This window comes from Crocodylus porosus, unplaced genomic scaffold (assembly GCF_001723895.1).
Source record: "Crocodylus porosus isolate Cpor-Errol unplaced genomic scaffold, CroPor_comp1, whole genome shotgun sequence".
Taxonomy (NCBI): domain Eukaryota; kingdom Metazoa; phylum Chordata; order Crocodylia; family Crocodylidae; genus Crocodylus; species Crocodylus porosus.
Genome location: NW_017728906.1, coordinates 52,316,311 through 52,342,877, shown reverse-complemented (window position 1 = coordinate 52,342,877; position 26,567 = coordinate 52,316,311). Strand labels below are relative to the sequence as shown.

Sequence of the window (26,567 nt, the reverse complement as noted above, 5' to 3'; positions counted from 1 at the left end):
CTGGCAGCACATACTCAAAAATTTCCATGACACATTTAAAAATCATATTTATGTGACTGTTTTCATTTTTGCCCTAATCTTGGCTGGTCCCTACTTATATAGGATCTACATAAAACAACTGTCTGAAAACCAAGACCATACTTTGGAAGAGAGAGACTGGAAGTCAACCTATGCCATCATTTTCCCCTGCCTCTCTCTCTGTTTCTGAGGAAACTCAGGCTGGAAAGGAAGATCAAGCCTAAAAGATAAACACAGGGACAAGATTGCCAATTGCAAATTCTACAAAATCATTTGCTGCAAGCCTAAGAATTGCCAATACCACAATCATTCAAAAACCTAGCTTGTTGGTAGGAAATGAAAAACCAATGGAATTTCCTAAATGGAAACTTTATAGATATCTCCCCATTTGTGCCATCTTTACAGATTTTGAGTTATGAGAGCTGGGAGATAAAGTCACTATATTTTATTTCAAGTGTAATGACCCATCAAATACTTATAACTTCAGTTAGAAAGGTGTCTAGTCTCCATGCTATAATGAACTCTGTAATTTACAGAGATGAAGGGTCTACTACTATGATCTTTCCACTGCTTTTATAAAGTGCTAGCCTATTTCCTATAGGAGAAAAATCAAAAGTACTTCAAAATTAGTAGGAGAATAAAGTAACTATCTTGTAACATATTGAACTAAGTATCTACTTCTTGTAGGTTAATTATAAACACATACAGGTTTCCCTCACTTTATGCTGTAAAGTGCACTCCTGGAAAACAGCACATAACTCAAATTCGCATAAAGGGAAGTCACTTTACAATGTAACACGTAGGGATACATTCCAAGACCTCAACTGTACCGATTCCCAGACCTGTTTCTACCACTTTTACAAGATAATTTTAGTACTCACCAACAAACAGACAGTACACACAAGCAGAAACTGGTGGTGAATGTTATCATAATGGAGATGGTAACTATAGAAATGTGTTGCAGACAACGAGCGAGGAGCACAAATCCACACAAGAGACTGTATTTTGGCGCACATCATTCCCACAATGCACTGCACAAAGTAGACTGCAGGCTTCTACCACATTGATCGCATAAGAGTGAATTGACCCTGCATATAACAAATTTTGGTATAAAAAGGGTCATTGCATAAGAGTGAATTTGCACATATAGAACCCATATAAAGCGAGGGAAACCTGTATTTTTTATATCATACTATTGAAAACAAAAGACATGAAATTTTATAAACAGAGAGACTATATGACAATATGGTACTAAAACCTAACAAGCACAAATTTAGAATGGCCACAACAGTAACTTGTAAGAAAAGTTAATGCTGTGAGATGACCTATCTAAATGCAAACAGAACCTTCAGGCCATACCAACAAAAACTCTTGAATATATCTGAGAGGACACCATTAATAGCACTAGACAAATCAATACTTACTTTTTGAGGTGGCAGTGCACTAATCAATTTATTTTATGTTGCTTGCCAAGTATTGTCTCTCAAAAAAACTGGTCCCAAATCTGCCTTTCTCCCTCCTCCTCTACATGCTTGCTTGCTGAATCTAGATGCAGGATAACAGCAGGGATAGAAATGACACTTTTGATGGTATAATTTGTTATCAGCTCTCCATGGTAAACAGATTGGTGAATAAGAACCTTGCCTGTTTCCAGACTGTGTAAACAGTGTGGGCAACTGCCACCTAGCACCGTATTGACCTGAAAAAGCACAGAGTATGCGCTGTACGATTTTTTGTGCAAAGAACATTAAAAGGGACATATTTATGGACTTAATTCTTGATAAAACGTCTCATTTTATGCAGTTTATTTGGGGGGGGGGAACAGAATTGCAATTAAGCACTTCTAAACGTACTTTAAAGGGTAGATTTAATTCATGCCATAATTATTAGGGTTCATAATAGTGGGAGGAAGCCTCTGGGTGTTGAAAGCCTCTGGTTTTAGGTGAGGCAAGAACAGCAAAGGTGATGTTATGGTGGGGATCTTGTTTAAATCACCTAACCAGGAGACAGAGGTGGATGGGACTCTTTTCAAACTAATCTAAGTAGCCAATTCACAGGACCTTATGGTGTTCATGGAGAAAACTAATTACCGTGAAAATTGTGAGGTTATCATACTAATGTACATGCAGTCCAGCAAGTTCTTGGTGAATCTCAGGCATAACTTTTTGGTACAGATGGTAGAAAAGCTCTTCTTGATTTGCTGCTCAAAAATGGGAAGGAATTTCAGGACAATGGAGGTGCAGATCCAGGATGGGCACCAGGGTGCATTTATATCTCCTCTTTCCACAGTATAACTTGGTGGCTCCAGTCCCTTGCATGCCTGGATTCCCTGCAGCATCTAGATCATGCCATGGAAGTAGCAGCCAGGGACTTTAAGTCCCAAAACATGTAAGAACCGATGCTGCAGGAAAGGACCCAGGTTTTATAACGGACCATACAATGAATATAAACCTACGTCATCTTGTTGTATAAAAAGCCAATACAGTATTGGGCTAAATAATAACATCACTTTCAAATAAAAGAAAGGCATTATTCCTAGCTATTTAGCCCTACTGAGGCCTCGAGTGGAATATTGTGTCTAGGTTTGGGTACCCCACTTTAAGAAATGTAGACAAATTAATGTCCAGCCAGGAATAAAAGTGATTAGAGATCTAAGAAACACTACTTGAAGGGAAAGATTGTAAGAACTGAGATTATCTGGTGTAGAGAGGATGTACTGAAGTGGCATTTGATAACAGTTTTCAAAGACCTGAAGAGTAGTTATAAAGAGGATGGTGATAAACTATTCTCTCAGGCTGTCAAGAACAGGACAAGGAATTATGATCTCAAATTGCAACAACGAAAATGTAGGTTGGCTATCAAGAAGAACATTGAACTGTGAGGGTTGTTAAGCACTGGAACACATCACCTACAGAAGTTTTAGACTCCTAATCCTAGGAAAGCTTTAAGAGTAGATTAAACAAACACTTGTATGGTATGGTTTGGACAAGGATGATACGGCCTAGAGAAGGGGATTGGATTAGATAACCTCCTTGGCTGTATCCAGACAAGCGTAGACACCATGTTCCCTGGGGAAAACTAGCAGTGGCACACTTTGTGCTGCTGTTAGTTGTCCCTAGGGAACGGCTATGCCATGTGCTCTCTGGTGAGTGGGGTAGGCGAGGCTAGGGCTAGGGCCATTGCTGGTCCCAGGGCCTTACCTGGGGTTCTGGGGGCTAGGGAAGCTGAAGCTGTGGCTGGCCAGGCTCCAGTTCTGGGTTGCTTGCTGTCTCTGTGTGTGCCACCCCACTTTTTTCTGCATGGGAGCTCCAGGGGTCAACAAAAAACAAAAAACAAAACTTGTGCTGCAAGGTAGCAGTATGGGAAACACCTGAATGTGCAGCATGTGGCTCCACAGACAGGTCTACTGTACCACATATCACACAGCCACACCCATCTGGATGCAGCCCTTATGTCCTTTCCAGCCTTACTTTTTTCGTTTTATCTTTTAAAAATAATTCTATGATTCTAGGCTGTAGATTTTCCCCTTCCACAAGTTTGCATATGAATTGATGTTTTGGAAGAGTCCAGTGACTACTTGCTTTGCTCAGATAATTAAGTTGAAATAAAAATCAATGTTTAGATTTATTTAACCCACTTCTCATTACAATCCTATTTGCCTCATAAGATCTACTATCAATATAGTGATCTAATTGACTTAAGTAGGCAATTAATTTTACTATATTCATAATTATATAATTATTAATATATAATTCACAATGAATTACTATATACTATTTTATATACTACAGCATATACTCTCTTACTAAAGTACATTTCTTTCTTTTTTGTATTTACGTGTGTGTGTGTGTGTGTGTATGAGAGAGAGAAAGAATGTGTACATGTAAGCCCATTGGAAACATTCACTAGGATCAGCCTTTCTTCAGGTTAAGAATGGTGAAATAAATTCAAGCACAAGAGTAATGCTAAGTCCAATTCACTGTGATGTAGGGTCCCAGGTGCCTGTTCCTGACTTCTCCACTATCACCCATCTGTTTCAGTATTCTTACAGTATCAAAACAAACAGTATACCACATAGTTGAACATTATAATTATTAAGTTCTCTAAACCAGTGATCTAACCTTATCTGAATGTCCAATAACCATTAAAAGCGCAGAGTCTCACTGAAAATAAAAAAGATGAAATCTGAGAAATATCTGTCTGGTGAAAACATTGCAGACTTCTAACTTCCTTAATTTTCAAAAACACTGATGATGAAATCTGAACACTGTTCACATCAACTTTTTCTGACGAACGACTCGTTCCAAATCTGATTTCTTTTCCAGTCATTTGGCAAGAAGTTGCACTACTAATGGGTGCATTAAGACTATCCAAAATATATTTTGGAAAATGTAGTTTCCCCCTTGACATTAACATGAAAAATATGTGCAATATGACACATCACGAGAAGGTGTTAAGGACCAGGGCATGGGCCTGGTGGTTAGGCACCTGAAGCACAAGTGCAGTCCAGGATGGTTTCCCAGGAGCTGAGGTTATGGAGAGGTCTAGTGTTGGAAGTGGAACCAGGAGTCATAACCAAAAGTAAAGGGAGACTGGACTCAAGAGCCAGACAGAGGATAAACCAAACATTAACCAGGATGAGAAACCAAAAACCAGAGCTGGAAACAATACTAGAATCAGGAACAGAAAACCAGAAACAGGGGAAGCCAAACATCTGACAAAGACTGAAAACTGAAATCAGAGCCAGGAGTCAAAACTAGAGAATCAGCAAGCAAGCGCATGGATGCTCAGGAGCAAAAATTTCACTTTTGCCCAGACAAGAAGACTGTGGGATGGGCCTGGCTTTTAAGGGCTGGAGTGGGTAGGGCCTCTTGCCTGCAGATTCAGGGGATTGGCTGCCTTGTTTGCTTCATTTAACACAGCAGGGACACGGTGGTGCCTGTTCAGAGGGTGAATTCCTGTGATCATTTGATTGGAACGAGCTGGGTCTAGGATTCTGATCTGGCCTTATTACAGATGGTGCCAGGATGTGCAAGCGTCTGCACGTTAAAACTCTTTATCTCATGCTAATTGCTTTCTGACCATGTGAAAGTTATGCCACTTCAGGTGATTAACTCTGGCCATGCTACCTAGCTCACATTAAAGTAACTTCTGTCCACTCCATGGAGCTAAAAAGAGCAAGTTGCAGTCCTCCAGCATCCCAGATTGCTCAGACTGGGGGAAGCTGCAACCAGCGAAAAGATAGAGCCCAGATATCCTGGCTCCCAGCTATGTCCCTGCTCACCAGCCGTTTAGTAAACTCTTCACCCATCACAGTAAGGGCTCTAAACTAAGTGTTCCCAGTCAAATACATGTTTTTCAAATGAATCTATTTTCCTTAATTCTCTAGTGATGGCTTACAAATGGTATTTAAAGTTACAAATGGTATTTAAAATTTTGCTTTTTGGGAATTGACTTATACGTGTATATATATGCACTAGAATGGTTCAGGACGGACAGCAGGGTTTAATTTGTTTCTGAAAACTTGGGTCACACACACAGTTTCACATAGCCTTCAAAGCAGACACAGGCCAAGGCCAACAGATACATACACAGACTGAGAAACTGGGGGTATGTACCATACTGTTCCATAAAATGAGATAAGATGGCACCAGCTAACAAGGCCCCAGAGTGGGGGGACCCTGAATCCCAGTTTTTGAGGAACAGATCAAATAAGGAAAAGGCCTGAAAAGATCTAATTAGTATGTGTACATGTGACAAACTGCGTGGATGTATGATGAACACAGAGAGACCAAATGGCAACAGCCACGAGTCAGAAGTCGTCAGGAGGGAAGGAGAATACACAAGCAGAGACCTGAAGGTAACAAAGAGTCCCTCCTCCCCATCCCGCCCGGGTCCTTTTCCTCCCTGAGAGGGGTCCCTCTCCCAGTCCTCCAGGAAGGTCCCCGAGGCCACCATGGACAGAGGGCACATCAGCAGCCCATTTCATCCATCCCACTGAAGGGGAAGTGGGGGCTCAGCATCCCATCTCCAGGCTCCTGACATCTGATACCCAAGAGAAAGCCTCAGAGTGAAGACTGCTTCCTGGCCAGATGTACTCTGATGACAGCCCTAGGACTTGGCAGATATATAGAATTGCTTGATTGTTTGCATTGCTTCTTTCCTGTTATCAGTGTGCATCAATAAATTTGCCTATTGTTGAATGGAAAGGCCATGGTTGGTCTGAGGGTGGGGCCAGAAGAAGACATCTGGTTCCTAAATCCAGAACCAACATCTAGTTTGTTTTCTGTTTGTTTGCTTTTCAAAGCAGAACCTCCAATCATTTTCCACATTTCACAAATACATTTACAGGACCAAAAACACACAAACATATACTATATTGTATAATGAAAACAAATCTGTTTCTTTGAGTCTGGTTTCCCTTATGGGTTTCCCCATTAATTTTATGGAGAGACTTGGGAAGCCCCAGGCCTGCAGAATAGATTTGATGTCCAATCCCAGTGCGTAGGGCCGGGCAGCAATGGCAACACAGTATACAATTTAAAAAAATATTAAAATCTGGACATAATATCTTTCTTCCCCGACTCCTTCTAAGAAATATAGGTCAAGAAGTGGTACATCTCCCACCACTCCTCAGATTCTGATTCAAAGTAGGTTTAGTATACAACCACTTAGGTAATTTACTTAGGAATCACTTTGAAATTCCATTTATTTTAAACAATGGTTTTTTACTCATGTTCTCTCCCATAGCATCTAAAATACTGACGTATGAAAGATAAGTTAGTTACAAATATTTCCCCCAAAGGATATTGAACATTTTAAAAATCATTACCATGCAATTAAGTCTAAAACTTAACTAGAACTCCACAACACAAACTAACTATATAGTATTCTGCTAGAGCCTTCCACTCAATACTGTATAGGTGCTGCGTGCATTCACTGGAAGTGTTAGCAGTGCCAATTTTCATAGCTGTAAAGCTGCTGCCTCAACCTTCTCTGCTACTGATGCAAATACAAGCTTTTGGGAGACAGGACAAGGACACCTTCTGGATCATCTCATGCTAAAATGAAGTGAATTAATTTCCCACAAAAAAGAACCTGTGCTGTAAAAAATAAACAGTGTGACTAGTAGTTCCAGGGCACAAGTAGGTCTATTCCAAAAGCATAAGGGCAGTGAATAAAATCCTATAGTACATTATAATCTGAGGACTATTTATGACTAAGACAAATACCTAGGGCAATTCAAACAGAAGGAGTCATCCTTACACTGTTCAGAAAAGCCAGGTTAAAAAAAAAGAAAGATGTGAATTCCTAATGCAGAAGAAATGCCTGCTCCAGCCCAATGAATTCAAGTGTTTGTTCAGGAGGTGTTTCACCTATACAAGCACAAAATTCCTGCTACAGTGTGAATGTCACAGATGTAGAGTAGTCTGTCCTTCAAAATTTAGTCATACAGGTCTGGGGATTTTTTTGGTAGTATGTACGTAATTCATCCTCCTCTATCCACCAGCTCTATGCCCTCAGCCACTCTATAAACATACACAGGTCATCTGGAATATATGCAAAATGTACGCTTGAGAGAGTTCCTTTCCTTTATCCATTCCCCACCTCACTCCAACATTTTATTCTTGGAAAGTTACTTAAGACCCACATAATACCAAATTTTAGGACAAAGAACATCAGCTCTGTATAGAGTAATACTGTATTTTAAAACACAGGGTCTAAATAACATACACATAACTAAATAACATTCAAATGATGAACACAGTGGAGATACAGAATAAAATCAAGCAGAAAAAACAGTTAGAATACAGAGAATAGCTAAGGCTGGAAAAGGCTCAATGGGCATACTTTAAACCCTGCTGTGCTATCACAGACAGATCCTCTTACAATACACATCCACTACTAAGTAACAAGTCAACACATATTAACTTTCCTACACTATATGTTTGTTCCACACCCCATTTAACATCAGATTGCAAAAGCCTCCTAAAGTTAGAGAGAGTGAACGTTTGCAAAGTGCTGTTTTTGTACACTTACTACAATTCCAACACTAACAAATGTTTCCTCTTTAATAATTACATAAAGAAGTCTAGATTAAAAGAATATTTAGAACACTGAGGCATGGAGAAAATAGTATGTGATTATCACAGATCCATAGGGCATGTTATGCCTCTGATCTTCATATTGTCTTTCAGCTGGCACAGATCCACGGTGCAGGACCTTTATAAAGCTTTGCTGCAAATGTATCCTTTTTAGTATTGTGCCTCAGCTTTTTTCAAGGGGAAACCTTATCACTCTACAACTGCAGAATGGGGTTCCTGGCTTTAACAAATCCGTTTCTAACCATTTCTTCAGCAGGTCCAAAATCGTTTGGAACTCTGTTGGACACTTACCCTCTTGGGTGCTATAGTGTCAGCAAATTTTTATTATCATACAGAGCAGCCTTTTCAAGACGAGCATTATTTATTAGTCAGTTAGAATGCAGTATTTATGGATGTTGAGTTAGAATGGCGAAGCACTGCCAACATGCATGTTGCTCACTTAACTCAGCAGCTTCTGCTTATTGAGTTAGGGAAACCCGGCTTTGTCCTGGCAGCAAAACCTTCATGCCTTGCCCAAACATTCTGGATTGAATCCCTGTGCACGCAGACAGAAAAATCTTACAAGTATACTGACATCCCATTTTTTGTCTCCATGTCCAGTCGACCCATTTTCTACCTCTTTGCCAGCAGTTGTTATAAGATACTATCCCAGTCCTTGATCTCTGTGGTATCTCCATTCACATGTTAACTGTTGTTTTTAAATGATCTATTACCTAATTCTACTGGCACAGTCTTTCATGTGGAGCTCAAGCCTGTATGTTAGGTAAATGGGAAGGTATATATATACCTTCCAGACTGAGCTCCTCACACTTAATTCATTCTGGATCACATTCAGGTATAAGTGCAAGTCTCACTGCAGGTACCCAAGACTTTCTTTCTATTTAGGACTCTACTGACCCTTATTTGCAAATCTCTTATGAGGCTCTACTAAGCATGGGTGAACTGAGATTTTTTGAAGCATGTAGTCTAACCTACTACGGGCAACTTTTCATGAGTTGCAAAACACATACCCACATAGCAATGAGTTTCTCAACTATGGCATCATAAAATCCTCTTAAGGGTGCCACACAATATTAGATGGGCAGACACATATACATGATTCACAAAAGAAACCCAGATAGTTAAAATAGGAATCCACAGCATCAAAAATATTCTGAGTTCTTTGCAACAGAAGTGTTGCTCTATTATGCTTCCATAGTCAAGAAACGAGTGACAGATAAGAGCTGGATATTCCAACAGGTGCCTTAAGTACAACAAGGGGTGGATGCCTTGAATCTACAAAGTTTGAGAACCACTGCCTTGCATCGTATGAAAATCTGTTACATTTCAAACCATAGCTTTAACAGACAAAGACATGAAAATGTGTCAATGCAAACGTTGTAAAAAGAAATGCCTGCATCATGAGCAAAACAATGATTTCCTTCCCAAGCTTGATTTCAGAAACCTGCCCATGGTATTTGTTTAGTATTGCCATCACCTTTACTTCATACTTGGTAGTCTTTTCTGACAGTGAGTTATGCTTTTAAGTATTTCTCAGTGAGGTATGCAAGCAGAAATATTTCCCTACATGCACTTAATGGAAATAGGACTCCAGATAATTACTGGCTATGTGTTTCATATTCCTACTTCTATCACACTAGAAAAAAATAGCCTACAATTAAAGGAGTCCAGATATCAATAAAGCTCAGCAGCCCACTTAACTGGAGTTTGCAAAAGCTGTTTCAAGGGAGGCAGACCACTGATTTCATATATATACTGAGTTATATATATACAACTCTTCTCTTCCCAAAACCTCTATTTCAGCTGTTCTCAACCTTTTGTACCTTATGTCCTACCAACTATTTTGTCAAAAATAGCCTTGTTCCACCATGATAAAAGCAAAGCCCCAATTTTTCAAAGAACTGTATTTTTACATGTACATGCATTTTAGTATTATATAATCATTAATGGAAATGTTTAAAGACATTAAAAATTAAAAATGTCCCATCTCAATTTGAAGACTTGGAACAATACCTCACCATATGACAACCATCTCACTTCGGTATGCAGCAAAAAGTTTATGCATTCAGCACCCAGCTCTGCACAAAGTACTTTGAAGATTCAGCTGTTCAGTGCATTGGCTTTAATATTTTCTACTTTTATACAATAAGGCAGCAAATCAGACAGTTCAGGGACCAAAACGCATTTTGTGATGGATCATACACTGTATAACTTGCAAATCAGCATTTGCAAGTTCGCAAATTCTTGCAGTGACCCTGGAATGCATGCCTATTATTGCAGCAGTGCCATCAGTACAAAGACCAACAATGCATTTCCAATCCAGGCCATTCCTTGAAAAATATTCATCAATAACGCGGAATATCTCTGAACCTGTTCTTTATGTCGGTATATTCCAAATGATAAAAACATCCTCAAGCACTTTGTCTTCATTGACATATCGAACAGATCCTGTTAAAATTGCACTGTTTGAGATATCTGTTGATTCATCTATTTGAAGTGCAAACAACTTTGATTTTTTTCAATTGGGCAATGAGTTGAAGTCCCACCTACATGATCTTTGGGTCCCACCAGTGGGACATGTCTCTGTATGTTAGGTATATGGGAAGGTATATATATAACCACCTTACAGATACATAAGTATATATATGGGAAGGTGTGTGTCTGTATAATATTCTCCATCCTCAATACTGGCACTGTATAGCTGTCAGTGAAGAATGGCTATTGCAACCCCAATCCTCTACTGAGGACCAGACAGATTGCTGGATAGCTGGATTAAGTGATTTTCGTTTTTCTGGACCCTAAAAAGGAGTGAATAAAAAACTTGTTTTACTATCTAGTAAATGTTCCTTAGTTCAACTACAATTTTTATCAGTGAAACATAGCCTTCCTGAAAGTTTAGCAGAATTCTAAATGAAAGAGGTCAAGGCTGCAACAGAATAGTCTCAGCATATTCCAAAAAAAGGGAGTTATGTGCAACTCATAACGTTACATACTTTCCTTAGACATTCATTTACTATCAACCCTTTGAAGCTATACATTTACTCACTGGCTCTTTCTCTCACACAAAATACCTTGAGTCCTTAATGAGTAAGTGAAGCATGGCCAAAATAAACCATATGTTGCTCTAGATCCTCATTCTGCTCCAACACTACCTATATTTGACCTATATGTAAGAAGTTCTGTTATACTGCCTATATTGCTGTTATACCTGTTATACATCCATTAGAGGAGGTTTCCCAATATCTATTCTCTAAACAGATGTTTGTTGTTTTTTCTTTTAAACTAGATACTAATAAGAACTGGGCCATGTCCAGATATGCAGGGATGTGCGCTTGCAGCATCCCAGTGCTCGTCTGGGTATTGGAATCTCTTGGGCCATCTCCAGCATGCCAACTGTTAAGTTTAAGGCATGATACAAACAAGCCATGTTATGCATCACATATGGAATAACATTATGGTTTATTTGCTATATTGTGCCATAAATTGACTTGAACATATATCAGGGTTAAAATTTATGGTTCGATTAACACTTTGTGGAAAAAACATAAGGTGTAGAGGGGGCCCATGTTTATTTAAAGCAACACGCTTCTGGAAAAGTAGTGTTCCTAAGAATAAAATGCACCCACAGTAGTATTTATTATATTCAGTGCATAGAATATCTTTCCTTCTATTCTATTTCAAATCTAGAATGTATTTCCAAGGCAGTAAATCTAGCTAATTGATTATCTGCCAGATTTAAAAAAATCACTCCTGTTCCATATTTCAACTAAAATAAAACTCTGCTGTTTCAAAGTATTAAGATGAGGCAAAACACCTTAGTTAATAGTCTTATTTATTAGGAAGTTTTTCTTCAAAACATCAATCAAGCATAGAATCTTGACCACGCTGAAGGCAATGACACATCTGGAACAAAACAGACCATCCCAACCTATCTATGAACAGCATAAACAAATCTCCAAACATTTCTGATGTCCTCACAAGAATTAAAGTAGTAACAATTAATAATGTATGAGCTGCAGTAGATCTCTCCTGAGTATTAAGGTGTCCTCCCTTACTTATTAGTAATAGACTGTCCCAGCCACCTGCAGAGGGTTCAGGATTGAGAATATGGTCAGTGGTAAAAAGGTAAGAAAGGTTTATTGACTTAACAAAAACACAACTACGCATAGTAACAAGACAAACAATGACAGACAAAAGCAATTTGCTTTGGCAACTTATCAGCAGTCCCCTCTGATGCCTGATACACAGCAAGTTCCTCTTTCTACAAAGTTCAGCGAAGTCAAGCTTCCCTGAGCAGCGCTGTCTGAGGGGTACTGGGAAGGACCCTGGAATGCAGTTCTTAGGCTCCTCGAGGTCCACGGGCCCGCTGATCCAGGTAACAGCTAACTAATCCTTTTCATAGAGCTGCATCTTCCTTCTGAATGGTTTCCAGATAGTCCAGCTAATTTACAGCATCTGAATTGTACTGATAATGTACTGATAACGTACAGCCACTCAGATTCCTTTTATTTCAACTGTCCTTAGACTGACCAATAGCAGTACAAGTCTTGCATTCCTTTGATAAAGTAATTTTAACTGGGCTTTACTACTTCTAGGCTTTGCTAAATTTACTAGGCCTTACTTTATACAAGGCCTCACTACATCTTAAACTTTAATTAGGCTTTTAACAACAACATATAACTTAATATCTAAACAAATACAGAAAAACACTTGGTCTAATCTTCATAGAGTCTTCAGCAAGCACCTTTATCACACAGATATACTTTTTACCTGCACAATAGACCACTTATTAGAAATGAAAACTGTTACCTTAGAAGAGGTTCTCTTCTATACTTCTCTGCACTGCTTTACATATTATAATTATTTACTTCCAACATACTCAAAAAGATTAAGAAATTATAGACTGTAATAGCCCACTTTTACTTGCCATTTTTAATGTGCTCCCATTTGTTTTATTTTGTATGAAGGAACTAGCTTTTATTAAATAAATTAATATATATATATCAACACCTTTATATTATATAAATAGATAAATATTTATTTATGTACCCATATATTACCATATTTACCCAAATACAAGATGACTCTGAAGATAAGGCAACCCCCCCATTAGATTCTAGATAAGGAAAAATAATTTTAAACATAATTTTCCATGTATGGAATCTAATTATTGAAGGATCTTCTTAAATTCACCCCATTCCTGCTCCCCACACTGCAGGTGGTGAGGAGAGAGGTGATGAAGAGGGCAGTAAGGAGACAGACAGCTTGCCCCCTGACACCTGTCCCCCTTCAACTTACCCTTCCATTGTTCCTGCTGCCCCTCACCCCCTACAGGTTCAGGCTGCCCTGACATCCGCTTCCCCTGTTCCCCTCTCTTCCACTACAACACTTCTTTTCCCCTTACAGCCTTAGATCCTTGTCTCACTGTTTTTACCCCTCTCTACCCCACTCCCCTTTGTACCTTTTCTCCATGCCACACATTCTGTCTCTGCTGTAGCCAAAGGCACAAAGCATGACTCTAACGTGGCCCCACAGCAACAGCATAGGGCCAGTTCTGCTGCTATGGTACTGGGCTGGAGTATGGGATCCATGCTCCAGCATGGACAGTCTTACAGCACAGAGCAAAGGTAAGGAGGAATGTGGTAGAGTGGGAGGGAAGGAGAAGTGGCACAGGGCGGGAGACTGGGGGGCTGTAGGGTAGGAGGGGCTTCCATGCAGTGGCATTGTGTGGGGAAGGAGCAGGCAGCAGCTGCAGCTCTGGCTCCAGCTCCAGCCACAGAAGCTTTCCCCCCCTCCCCCAACCCGCTGCCTTGTGCTTGATTGTATGGTGAGGGCTCTTCCTCTGCCATGTTAAGTGGCAGGGGAAACCTCATTTTCTAGGCAAGTAAATATGGTATTATGGGGATAGAGACATCTGAATGAACATTCTCTAAATTCTTAGGGATGATTATGCTAGGGATGAGTATCAGGATAATTTTAGAGGAGTCTATCTTTAACTGGAGAGATGTTTTGTGTTCATTAGTTGTGGTGAAAGAGACCTCCTTATTCAACTTTAAAGAGACTTTTGATTACATATTTTTGGTTAAGCTTTATATTTAATATAATTGGAAATTATTTATTTTAGAAACTTGTAAGGAAACATATAATCAAATGGACATCAATATTTGCTTGTTATAAGATTTTCATTGGCATCTATCTATAGCCCACAATCTGTAAGAATTACATATTATCAGGTAACGTACGAGCTCTGTGTATTATATGGAGGTTTGATGGAGAGCTGAAAACTTGTTATATATTGACTTGTCTTTTATTTCATCTCCTACATGTTTATTATAAACCTGCCTACCTTTTATGCTTTTGACCAAGCTATTCTCATTTAATTCTTTTTCATCTCATATAATATATCAGTCAACCCCATGCCTTTTTGTTGCTCTACTCTTGGTTCACTATAATTTTTCATTTTTTCCTGATATTAAGGGGCAAGGAGTGTGTGCAGTATTCTAAGCATCATCATTAATTACTTGGAAAGGAAGACAATAAATATATCTAGCACTATTAACTTTGCCTGGAATACTAAATTAGGTAACAGGATAAATTGCAATAAGGCGAGAGAATATATAGATAATTACAGGAAATTAAAGATATAGGCAGGAAACAACATAGATTTCAACCTGGATAAATGGCCTGAAATATTTATGGAGACATTATTTTATAAAGTGTCCAAATAGAGAATGAATAATGACAAGGAGAAGTTTATACGTGAGCTGACAATGTGCTATAATTGCAAGTAAGCCAATTTGACTTTTAAGTGCATGTATTGTTGTGTGTCATAGAGGGGAGTAATGATCAAAATATGGCATACAATGTTGAGTCAAGTCAAGAACTGAAAAATTTAAAAATACTAAATACCTATAGTACACAGAATTCAGAAGAGTAATGCGATGAAATTAAGAAAGGGGAACTTCCCAGTGTTGAGTCAGATCACTTTCTTTTCCAGAAATCCGCACTGGAAAGGGCTAAGGGGGAAGAAAATCTTACAAAGACCCCTTGAAGAATTTGTTACAGGCCCATTTTTATGAGAGTTTACCTTATCTTCCAACCAAGACACTGAGGCCTCATGACTGACAGACCTCAAGAGATTCCCTGGCAGGCCAGATCATGTTTATGGCCATGTTTTACCTATGCACCAAACCCAAAATTACGAGGCCTGCTCTGCTTCCACCAGGTCAGACCATAACTCCAGAGATGAAATACTGAGAGATTCCTATAGCTAAAGAGAAACTGCCAATAATGCTCCTACATTCTGGAGTAGTATTTAAGAGTTCTCATGGGTTAACGTCTAAACAAGAAAAAGCATTAGGGGTCTGAGAAATGGGCTGTATTCAGATTTGGATTCAGCTTAAATGGGAAAAGTGATTTGAGTAGTTGATTCAGATCACTGTCCCTGATTCAATTCAGCAGAATCTGAATCTGAAGATTCAGTGCTGATTCAGAGAACTAGCGATTTAGCCATAGACACAGCTTTAAATGTTTTTTCTACATACCTCAAGGTACCAGGCACGGCTCATGAATGCTGTGATACTGGGGCAGATGGAGTGTCCCACAGAAGTGCAGTTGGGCCCCCCATGTGCTCGATGGCAAACCCGGTGCTTCCGGTCCACTTCCGGGTCTGCTGGGGAACGCACTGGGCACCCTACCCCCCAGGTCTCTCTGGCTCTGTGATTGGCATGGGATGACCCGAGGTGCCTCCCAAGACCCAGGAGGGCACCAGTCACCAAGCCAGGGAAAAATGGATGTGCACCCCTGCACGCTTCCCGCCGGACCTGGAAGTGCTTCTGGTTCACTTCTGGGTCTGCTGCTGAGCACACTGGGGAGTCCCCCACACACCTGTTGGATGCTCCATCCTCCCCAGTATTTCAGCATTCACAAGCCACATGGTACCTTGAGATAAGCAGAAAAAACATTTAAAGCTGTGTCTATGTCTGAATTGCCAAATCTTTCCGAATCTCTCTGAATTGATTCAGAGGGTTCCAATTCAATTCAGAGACATTAAAGGGTCTCCTGATTCAATTAGGATTTGGAGATTCAGCCACCAAATCAGGCTGAATCTCCACTGAATTGAATCAGAGACCAAAGCTTTGCACAGCCCTAAAAACAAGCAATTATCTAGGGTCAAATGCACAATTAGTTATAATTGAACATCTATATTATAGGGCCACAGGAAGTACAGCTGGAAGGGACTTCACAAAGTCATCAAATCCAGCACTTTGCTCGAGGCAGGAAATACCATCCCCAAAGGAGGGAGGGCCAAGGAAGCCAGCCAGCTTGGCTTCATGCCACTTGGCCACACACAACACCAGTTCTAACTCCCACTGTTTTTAACTCACTTTGGCAGGGCACCTTTGGTGCCTGCCACTTTAAGGGCTAATACAGGCAGCTGAGCAGCCTGAAAGTAACTGCACTCCCAATCAGGAGTCATATGGCCAGGAGGTTGCCTGATTGGGAACAGGGCACAGCTGCTAGTGATAAGAGCAGGCCCTGAGCTGTCAAGCCAGGAGTCACTGCAAGCAGCCAAAGGGGGAACATTACCAACCTGGAGCTGCTGATCACGTAACATCTTGGAGGTACAGGACAGGAACTATGGGGATGCTGGAGGTTCCTGGGGCATGACCTAAACCTACACCCTGCTAGTGTAGGATGCTGTTGTGGGGCTTCCTGTGGCTGCCACACCAGTTGCCTCCCTTGTGAAAGGTAAGTATGGGGGGTCTTATAGCCTCAGCCTCCACAACCTGGTGAGTAACCTGGTAGTAGGGACAGGAAGGGTCCAGGCACAGCTAGAGACACCTGAGTCCCATGGGGTTTAAGACCCTCTGGTACTAGTGAAGGGGGACTGAGTAGTAGCCCCAGTGAGGGGGCGGAATAGGGGCTCTAGTAAGGGGATGGAATAGTGACCCCAGTATGGGACATAGAAAGCATAGTAGGCCGCACAGAGTAGGGTCACAGGCGTGGACTTTGGGCTGCGCATGATGGTTCGCATAGGCAGGCCTGAAGGGCTGCATAGGGATGTACAGACTAAGATCTGTGTGATCTGAAGGACTGGGCATAGGCCAGCCCCAAGAGTTTGATAACATAAGTGGAGGCCCTAATGAAAGGGGCATAAATTGGAGGCCTGAGTGAGAGGGCAGGAGGCCCAGGCACAGCTGAGGATGCCTGAGGCAGTGTGCACTTTGGATGCTATATGAGAGGCTTAGAACATGGTATAAGTGGAGGTTTGGAGCTATGTATAACACCCTTGGCATCAGGGCATAAAATGGACAGCCTCCTGCATAACAACATCCTCTTCTATACATCAAGACGTGGCAGACTAGACAGGACAGACTGCCCTAGACAGGTGGACAGGCCAACTTGGAGACTGGCCTTGTGCCTTCCCCCTGTCACACTCGCACATTTTTACCCTTGGAACAGTTCTATGCTAGACAGCACTTTTAAATAGGAGAGGGTAAAACATGTATTGACACTTAATTCACAATTTCACTCAATGCTAGTCATCTTTAAAAAAGCTCAGATGCCATATGTAGCATGTTTGTGTCCAGCCGTTATTACTCAAAAGAGTAAACAAAACTGCCACTAGGGAGGAATTAGGCATATTTTTACATATACACTCTCCAGGTTGTCCAGTATTCATATTTTTTAGGTTTGAAAATATAACTCACATATAGCTGCACACACACACACACATCCACACTACTGTATTATCCAAATCATTTTCCCAATTCATTTGCATTTGCTTTATAAGTATGTTCCTTATATATATTAATTCATTTCATGTTGTTCAATTATTTTTATGCAGTTGGTCATTGAATCAGCTGTGGAGTAATAACACGCATTTTAATTAGATTTTACATTATTTGTGTTCCTGCATTATTACTGTATTAATGACTAATATAAATCCACTGGAAGAATAAAGTGCTGAACATGAACATATTTTAATATGTGCTTTTTTCCTCACTGACATTTATCTGTCTCTGTTCTTGCTAAACTAAATATTTATTGTAATAAATACAAATCTATAAGTTGAAAACTAATGTAAATACATACTAAGAAAATATACCAGAAGAATGACTGTGCAATTACAGGAGATGCACTGTAAGTTAAAAGACATCTAGCTCCACTTCCCATTTTTGCAAGATTTCCTATAAAAATCTAAAACTACTTCCTTCTGATCTATCTCAGTAGACATATAAGCTTGAAACACTGTTGATCAATCTTCTCTGCACTACCACCTAGCCACTCCTTATACAGTTGTCTTTTGAACTGAATGACCTCCCAAAATATCAGTCCTCTAACCATTACTTCTTCAAGACCTGCTTCTTCTATGAAGCCTAAAAACTTGATCATTCAATGGCCTCTCCAAATCCAAGACAGAAGAAATCAAATTTACTCCAAGAAATGTACCAATACAATATTTTGCAGCCGATTGCGGGTAAGCACACTGCATTCATTGGGGCTTGCCAATGCTTTACAGCTTTCTTTGAGCATGCTCTAATACAAAATCATAGTCTAGATATCCAGTCTTCGTTTCCCAGTGTCTCCTTCTACATACATGTCAGCCTCATCACATTATATTTATACTTATGCACAACCGCAAAATGTTTATGGACCATTTAAATGAAGAGAATTTTAAAAACGACTTAAGTGATACCTGGAGATGTTTCCCCCTTAGCTAGATGATCCCTAGGCCATGGATTTTTGTGTTTATGTGACCACAAATCTATGCTATACTTCCACACTTACCTGAATTCAGGACAACTTCTAATTTAAGATGATCCCCCCACAATTCAGTTTTACACATGGAAAATGTATAAACGTGTTTGAATTTTCCATGTATAGCATATAATTATTTGAGAGTCATCTACCCCATTGCTATAGCAGAGAAAACAGAGACAGTGAAACATGCGTTCATGGGGTGAGGCAGGCAGTGGGAAAGTCAAGCAGCCTGACTGCCATCCTTGTCCTCTGCTGCCTGTCCCCCTCATATCTGGGTTGCCTGAAATGAAACTTTGAATTGCCTGCCCCCTTCATGGCCTGTTTTCCCTTTGCCTGTGCTCCGCTGTGCCAGCCCCCACCCAATCCTTGCACTCTCCGACCCCTGCATCCTATTGCCAATTGCCCTGCACCATGCCCCTTCCCCCATTTGGCCTCTCCTGACACTGCTTTCCTTGAGTCTCAGTTCTGGCTCTGATTGCGGTACAGGGTACATGCTGGCTCCTGTCCCCACCTGGGGAGGCAACAACAACTGCAGGAACAGCAGGTCTGGGCTTGATCTTGAGGTCAGGACCAGAGCTGCCACCACCACTGCTTCCTGGATGGATGGGCCTGGAGCCAGCATGTTCTCAAAGCTCCTACATGGAGCTGGAGCCAGGACTTTGGGTAAATGGTGGCAGAATTCATAAGGCAGGTGTCATCAGAGGACTGAGGTATAGCTGGCAGGGTGGCACAGAGCAGAAGTGGTAGAGGCAGAGGCTGATGCAAGGGCATGGCAGAACCTGTCATCTGCGTTGGGACTGGTACTGGAGGCACAGTAGCCATCTTCTCCCATCCTCACCCCATACTTAAATCCAAGATGAGAGTTTTTTCCACACTGTGTTAAATGGGTGATGGGGGATCTCACCTTGGATTTGAGTAAATATAGTACTTTATTTCTGAGACTGAAGGCTGGTCAGTGACCTGCAGGGAAGGGTGGGAGGGGGAGGGTGGGAGTTGAAAAACAATGTTCTTCCCTTTGCCTTCTGCATTTCCTCTCATTTCAGATCTCTACTCTTGGAATTTTGGACTAATTAAATAATGTTTCTGTATATTTTGAAGACAACCACAGAATGTAAACTAAAATGTTCTGACAGGAAATATGAATGAATGATACTTGTTTTAGGAACACAGGCCAGTTAAATCTATTCACCTAACAGGTGAAGATTTTATTGGGAGATTAACTACGGTGTATGATTGCAGATCAATTACATATTTATGGCAGCTCCAATATACTACCATAAAATGGTATCAGAAGGCAGAAAACCTTTTACATTCCTGCTTAATATATGCTGATTTAAAACAGTTTTTTCTACCCCATTACCAATGGATACTCATATTATTCCTAATTAGCAAAGAAGTTCCACAGAAATTTAGAAAAAAAGCTGCATCTATTGACATACCTTGCATACCTTTTCAACCACCAAGCATATTATTAGCACAACATTCACAGGGTTTAAAGACCCATTGATGCCTTGGAATAAATAAGCATGATTCCTTTTTTATTCTCCAAGTCCAATGTTGCCAAACAGATTATTGTAAGCTTCAAAAAGGTCCCAGTTACTTTGTGTTCATTTTTATTTTTTTCATTCATCAAAGCTGGATCAGTCATCTTTAGAATGAGAGAAAACAACTATGATATATCCAGTGATTTTTATTTGATGTAAAAGTGGTTGAGCAGGCACTTCCTTTCAGTTCTCCTTCTTATTACAAAAACATTTCTTAATGGTGGTTTTACCACAAAACTGGTGTTTCTGAAAGCCATTCTCAAGTGAAGTGATGTTCAATTGTAAATCATTATGGCTGCTTACAGATGTAAAAAAACAAAACCAAAAATAGCACTTTAGGGGTTTGCCAAGCTGAAAGTATTTCACACAATTAAATGGGATTATAATTTTAATGAACTAGTGGGAGACTGTTGTACCATTTCAACATTTTATAGATATCTCCTATTGTATCATAAGAATGTTCAGAGTTCCATTATTCAGTTGAGCTCATTACACTTTAGCCATTGATGCTTCTTGTTTATGCCATATTCTCACAGAAGAGGTCATAAAGTCATCGTTTATTCAAATGGTTTCTTGCTATTCACAAAACCCATGAAATCTAGCATGTGGCAGCTTTCTTGAAAAGTAATCACCATTCCAGTGAAAATTTTACCAGTGAATTTTACTGCACAAGTACAACATTCACTAACAAAATGGAGCATCAACATGGTAAAGATAGCACAAATCCCTTTCTTTATGAATTAAGCAAATAAAAAATCAGTGAAAAAACAGTTCATCCATTACAGTCAGAAGTTTCATTTAAAAACACTTCCTATTCCATATTTATGAATAGATTTATTATCACCCCACTGACCTGTGAGCAATTTAATTATGTATAAACTACTTCACAGTCACTAACTCCTACAGTTTTTAATAGAAATAATAAATGACTTGAAGAGTATTGCATTAAGAAGCTGTCAAGAAAAACATCTTATCTGTAGGATAATTTCAAATAAAGAAGTGCATTTTAATTTAGGGTCAAATACATTACAAAAGGAGTTTTAGCATATCGTATTACAATGAAGTTACAGATTAAAGAGACAAAATCATACATATTAGACAAAATGGCTTGGGTACAGTTTGACCTAAAAAGTAATGGCAATAATATAGTTTTCTGGCTATGGACTCTATTTTCCCCCTTATTTTCAGAACTTTGTTAGATACCGTACACAAACTATTATTGCACATTCTTTACTCAGAATGGCAATATTTAATGACATACCATGAAGAAGTAACTATAATTTTTGTGCTTACAACTGGAGCACAGGTATTACATGTTTTGGGGAGTCTACTGGTCAATATAGTTCCTCAAGACAAATGCTTATGAATCAGCAAGATTAATATATCAGGATATGAAAGGACTGGAACAACTAAAGTGATTGCTCCAAACTATTTAAAAACTGGGACTATAACATTTATACATGTAATAAATTATTTTGTTTAGGAGTTCTTAAAAGTTTTTAAAGTTTTTTTTTTTGGGGGGGGGGGGGGGGTTGCTTGTTTGTTTTTGCTTAGAATAGGTCTTCCTTGGGGATTATTTTCTCTCTTCCTGTTTTGACATGGTATATGATTTTAGATGTCACATTATATTGGATATTAAAATCTCCAGAAATCAGAAACTCAAAGGCAACAGCAAGCGTCTAAGTAACAAAGCCAGCAGTCAAATTGCAGAATATTCCAAAAATTCAGGTGATCATTTGTGTTAATTCCCTAAGCATTCCTCATCCATCTGGAAATAAATGCTAAAACACCTTCATAATGATTGAAAAAAATAGTTGTACACTTATAGAAACTTTGCCTTTAGGACGATTTCACACATTTGTAGCTGGAAACCTCCCAAAGAATAGTCTGGCCAGAACTCAGATATTTAGAAATACCTAAAAATATGGTGTCTGTTTGTTAATTGTTTTTGTTGTGTTAACTTACATGGACATTTTTGAATATCAAAATAAATTAAATATCGTTTACTTCTGATTTTTTAGGAGGACTTAAAATTTTGTTTTCTTTTAACACACACACACGCATGTTGACTATGCTGGTAGTATTAGACTGCCACATAGCCAGAGAGGTAGAGTAGAGAACTGTCTCAAATCACCAGTTTGCCTGTTCCTGACCACAGGCATCCCTAAAATACATGAACAGAAAAGCATGGCACTTAAAAAAAAATAAAACAACACACATGACATTGATATAACTTTAAAACTATTTTTGTATACTCATAATTGCCAGAGGAATTAATCTTGGTGACGTAGGAGCCTGGAAAAAGGAAGGGGGACTATTTCAGATCTACATTTACTACCAGACCTTTTGCACCAGAAAGTCTGAGAAAGCATGTGATTTCCCAGAAGAGGGACTGCTGATGATACTAAACCAGGAGATGATTCTAAAATTTGGAGATAACATGGACAGAGTCCAATAATAATACTATAACAACCAAAAACTTCTTTGCAATCTCTGTGACTCTCATACATTTTACTCTTACAGACTCTCTCTCCACAGCTATTTTTGCTTCTGAAGCCAGAAAGGGAAGTGATCGAAAACCATTTCCTTCTGACTTCCTCCTTTAATGACCATATTTTTCAAGTGCTGTTCCAGTGGTAATTCCAAGACTACTAGACAACCTCCCTAAACATAACCTACAAACTGTACTAAAGTATCTATCATTATTGTGCTCCTAGACAAAAGATTTCTGTGCCTTACGATACTCAATGTAACATTACACACACACACACACAGTGCATATATTGTTTACATACAATATATAATACAATATTTTAAACACTATTGTTTAGAAACTAACATAAACTATAAATGGATAAAAGTTTTACAGGTTCAGCAAGAAAAATTCCATATACTACTTTTGAATATTCACGAGATGGAGGGTTAATTGATTTTGTGAAACACTCTACAGTGGGGATTCTTCTTTCTATTTGCTATATTGATACCTAAATGTGAAAAATGTGTACAGAGTGATTCCTTTATGTAGAGTCCAGCATTGCTGCTATACATCAGAAATCAAGATCAATCAGAAAAACACATCAAAGGGAAAATTCATTATGTCTCATTATCACTTAATAACAGTGCAAAGAACTCATACCATCTCTGTAAATTAAGGAAAAAATATGGAAAAGTGAACGGGGTAAATTAAATGAAGCTTTATGAGGTCATAGAGTAAAGCATAAGGAGCATGATAATTACTTAGTCCAAAACAAGACAACAAAAATATTGTTATATAACTTCACAGTCTATTTATTATTAGGCTAGCACAAACAGGCTCAATCCCTAGAAAAATGACAGCAGGCACAAATTCATTAAATGAAAGAACCACATCTGTTTATGGCTGGGAGGAAGCACACAGACAATTCACCTCCTGCTGCTGGCATCTTTATCTTATTCATAATTTCTCTCTCTGACTTCCCTTCAAAATCACTTCCCAAGATATCAGTCCTACAACCTTCTCAGCAGATCTTTGGAGCCAAGTGTGTGCCACACATGTGTTTACCAAGGTGGCAGTGGAATTCTGCTATAATACAACAAATAAGTACTTGACATGCTTGGGCCATTACCTCAGAATTGGAGTATGCTACAAAGCAGTCAGATGCAACAACAATCTGCAAGGGGTTTTCTTCAATATCCACTAACTCAGTGGTGATAAGGGGCTTATCTGAAATCTGCAGAAAAATGCATGATTTTTTCTTCGTCTGCTTTATATGCTACAATCCACGTCTTAATTCTAGATATCATATTAAGGTCTCTTAACAATGAATCATTGTTTAAACAATTTACTAACACAATAAACCAAACAGTAAGGTTTGCAAGATCACCATAACAATAGTGAAAAATACTATCTTATAGATTACATAAACTGCTTGGCTTTATAGGGGGTGTGTTGTATTTACTGAGTTTCTTTGACTACTTGTAATGAATACATACAAGGAAACAGCTATTAGGCTACAGATAATTATACAACCAGAATCATTTAAATTAGCACATTCTCTTAACAGCTAGGCCCCTATTACACATTACATATATTACACAATTCACTGGTTAATCAACCAATAAATTTAAACCAGCCACACATGCAAAGTAATTATCATACCATAAAAAAGATTATACACCTTTACAAAGAGCCAGGCAACTATAAATTTAGTGCTTGAAAACATGTAACAACTGTATAACTGGTTTCTAGCTAGCTTTAATCTGAACATGTAGCAGGGCCCCCAGTACTGTGATATAATTGCTGGTACTTGTAATACATTGCATTTAAGTACATGGTTTTAGTGAATTTGGTTAAAAGAAATCAAAATGAAACTCATTCCTGTACTGGAGTTAGTACAAGGCTTATGTAGCCCTTACATCCCACTGGGTGCATCTACGCTTGAAATTAACATGACACAAACTCCAGAGCAGTTTGAGCCAGACTCAGCCACTCCTGGGTGCAGTGTCTACATGTGCACTTGAGACAGCAGCAGTTTGAGCCAGGGTAGAGCAGCTCTGACTGGCAGCAGGCATGGGGTTCAGTCCCAGGCTCTGGGTGGTGGTATCAGGCACCAGAGGGGCTGGCTGGGGCATGACAATGCTATAGTGAGGAGCCATGAGGCAGGCAACCCCTGCACCTTAGCACCCCTGTGTCCCAGCCAGCCCCCGTCACTATCTATATGTTCATTTTGTTGCACTTAGTGCTGTCCCCAACAGTACTAACTTGTGGTGCAGTTAAGTAATTTACTGTAGTATGCAACCTATAACCAAGAACAGCCTTGGTACCAGAGAACTGGAGGGTTGCCAATGAGATTCCCATGTTTTTTAAAAGCTCTAGAGCCCAAAGCATCCCATGTGGACTAAAAGAAAGCCAGCATTGTTTAATGGCAGAGGCACTAAATAGAAAAAAACGGATTCTTTTCAAAAGTGGAAGTCAAGTGGGATCCTAAATAATGAAATAAAAAGGGCATAAACACTGGTAAGGCAAATGTCAAACTGTAATAAGACAACAAAAAAGAGAATCTGAGGATCAATTTGCTACAGAAAAAAAAGGTAACAATAACAATTTCTCTATGTACATTAGAAGCTGAAGACATGCCAAGGAATCAGCTGGACCTTTGGATGATTAGGGTTTTCACTGTGGAAGATATTAGGGAAATTCTTCCACCAGATCAACTCCTCCCTAGAGACAAGTCAGTGGAGCTGACCCAAACTGAGATTTCAATAGATAAACTTGAAGAGGAAATTGATAAACTAAGAAGTAGCACGTCACCAGGACCTGATGACATTCACCCTAGGGTCCTGAAGGAGCTCAGATTTGAAATTGCTGAACTCCTGACTGTAGTATGCAACCTATAACAAAGAACAGCCTTGGTACCAGAGAACTGGAGGGTTGCCAATGAGATTCCCATGTTTTTTAAAGGCTCTAGAGGAAAAAGGGAACTAAAGACCAGTGAGCCTAACTTCTGTTACTGAAAAACTGGTAGAAACAATAATAATAATAAAAAGAAATGTCCATTACATGGATGGGTATGGCTTGCTGTGGAGGAATCAACACAGCAGTGTCAAAGGGAAACCTTGTCTTACCAACCTAATAGAGGTCTTGGCAGGTGTCAATAAGCAGGTGGATCAATGCAATCCAGATGACACAGTATACCTGGACTTTCACAAACTTTTGACAAAGGTCCTCCATTGGAGGCTTTTAACAAAGTTAAGTGGTCATGGGAGTACAGGGAATGTTTAATTTGTGGATTAGAAATTTGCTTAAAGATAAAAATCAAAGAGTGAGTATAAATGGTGAGTATTCAGGTTGGAAAGAAGTAAGCCTAAGGATCCGTGTAACCTGCACTGTACCTACCTTATGATGAGCTCTACATTAGCTGTCACCAACCAGGAAAGAGGAAAGAGATCTGAGAGTCACTACAGACAGTTTGCTAAAACATAGTCTGTGGGCTGCCACTTGGGCAACCTTGCTGTAGGCTATGCAAAACCCAGTTCTTCCAGCCTTTCCTCACAAGTCATATTCCCAAAAATTCCAATAATTTTAGTTGCACTCCTCTGGACTTCTGCCTATTTGCGCACATCTGTATAATTAATTATTATTAGAAGTATTATT

General features: G+C 39.4%; 1 protein-coding gene across 8 annotated transcripts in view; it reads right to left on the bottom strand.

The window, feature by feature from the left end:
- Positions 1-26,567, bottom strand: part of DMD (dystrophin) — a 1,922,593-nt gene that overhangs the window by 1,406,283 nt on the left and 489,743 nt on the right. The window contains exon 1 of one of the 8 annotated variants that reach the window (XM_019529127.1): positions 7,768-7,872. The exons of the other annotated variants lie outside the window; for them this stretch is intronic. The gene's annotated coding sequence lies outside the window, so the exon portion shown is untranslated. Of the gene's footprint in view, positions 1-7,767; positions 7,873-26,567 lie in introns of those variants that run through there. 8 annotated transcript variants of the gene reach the window in all.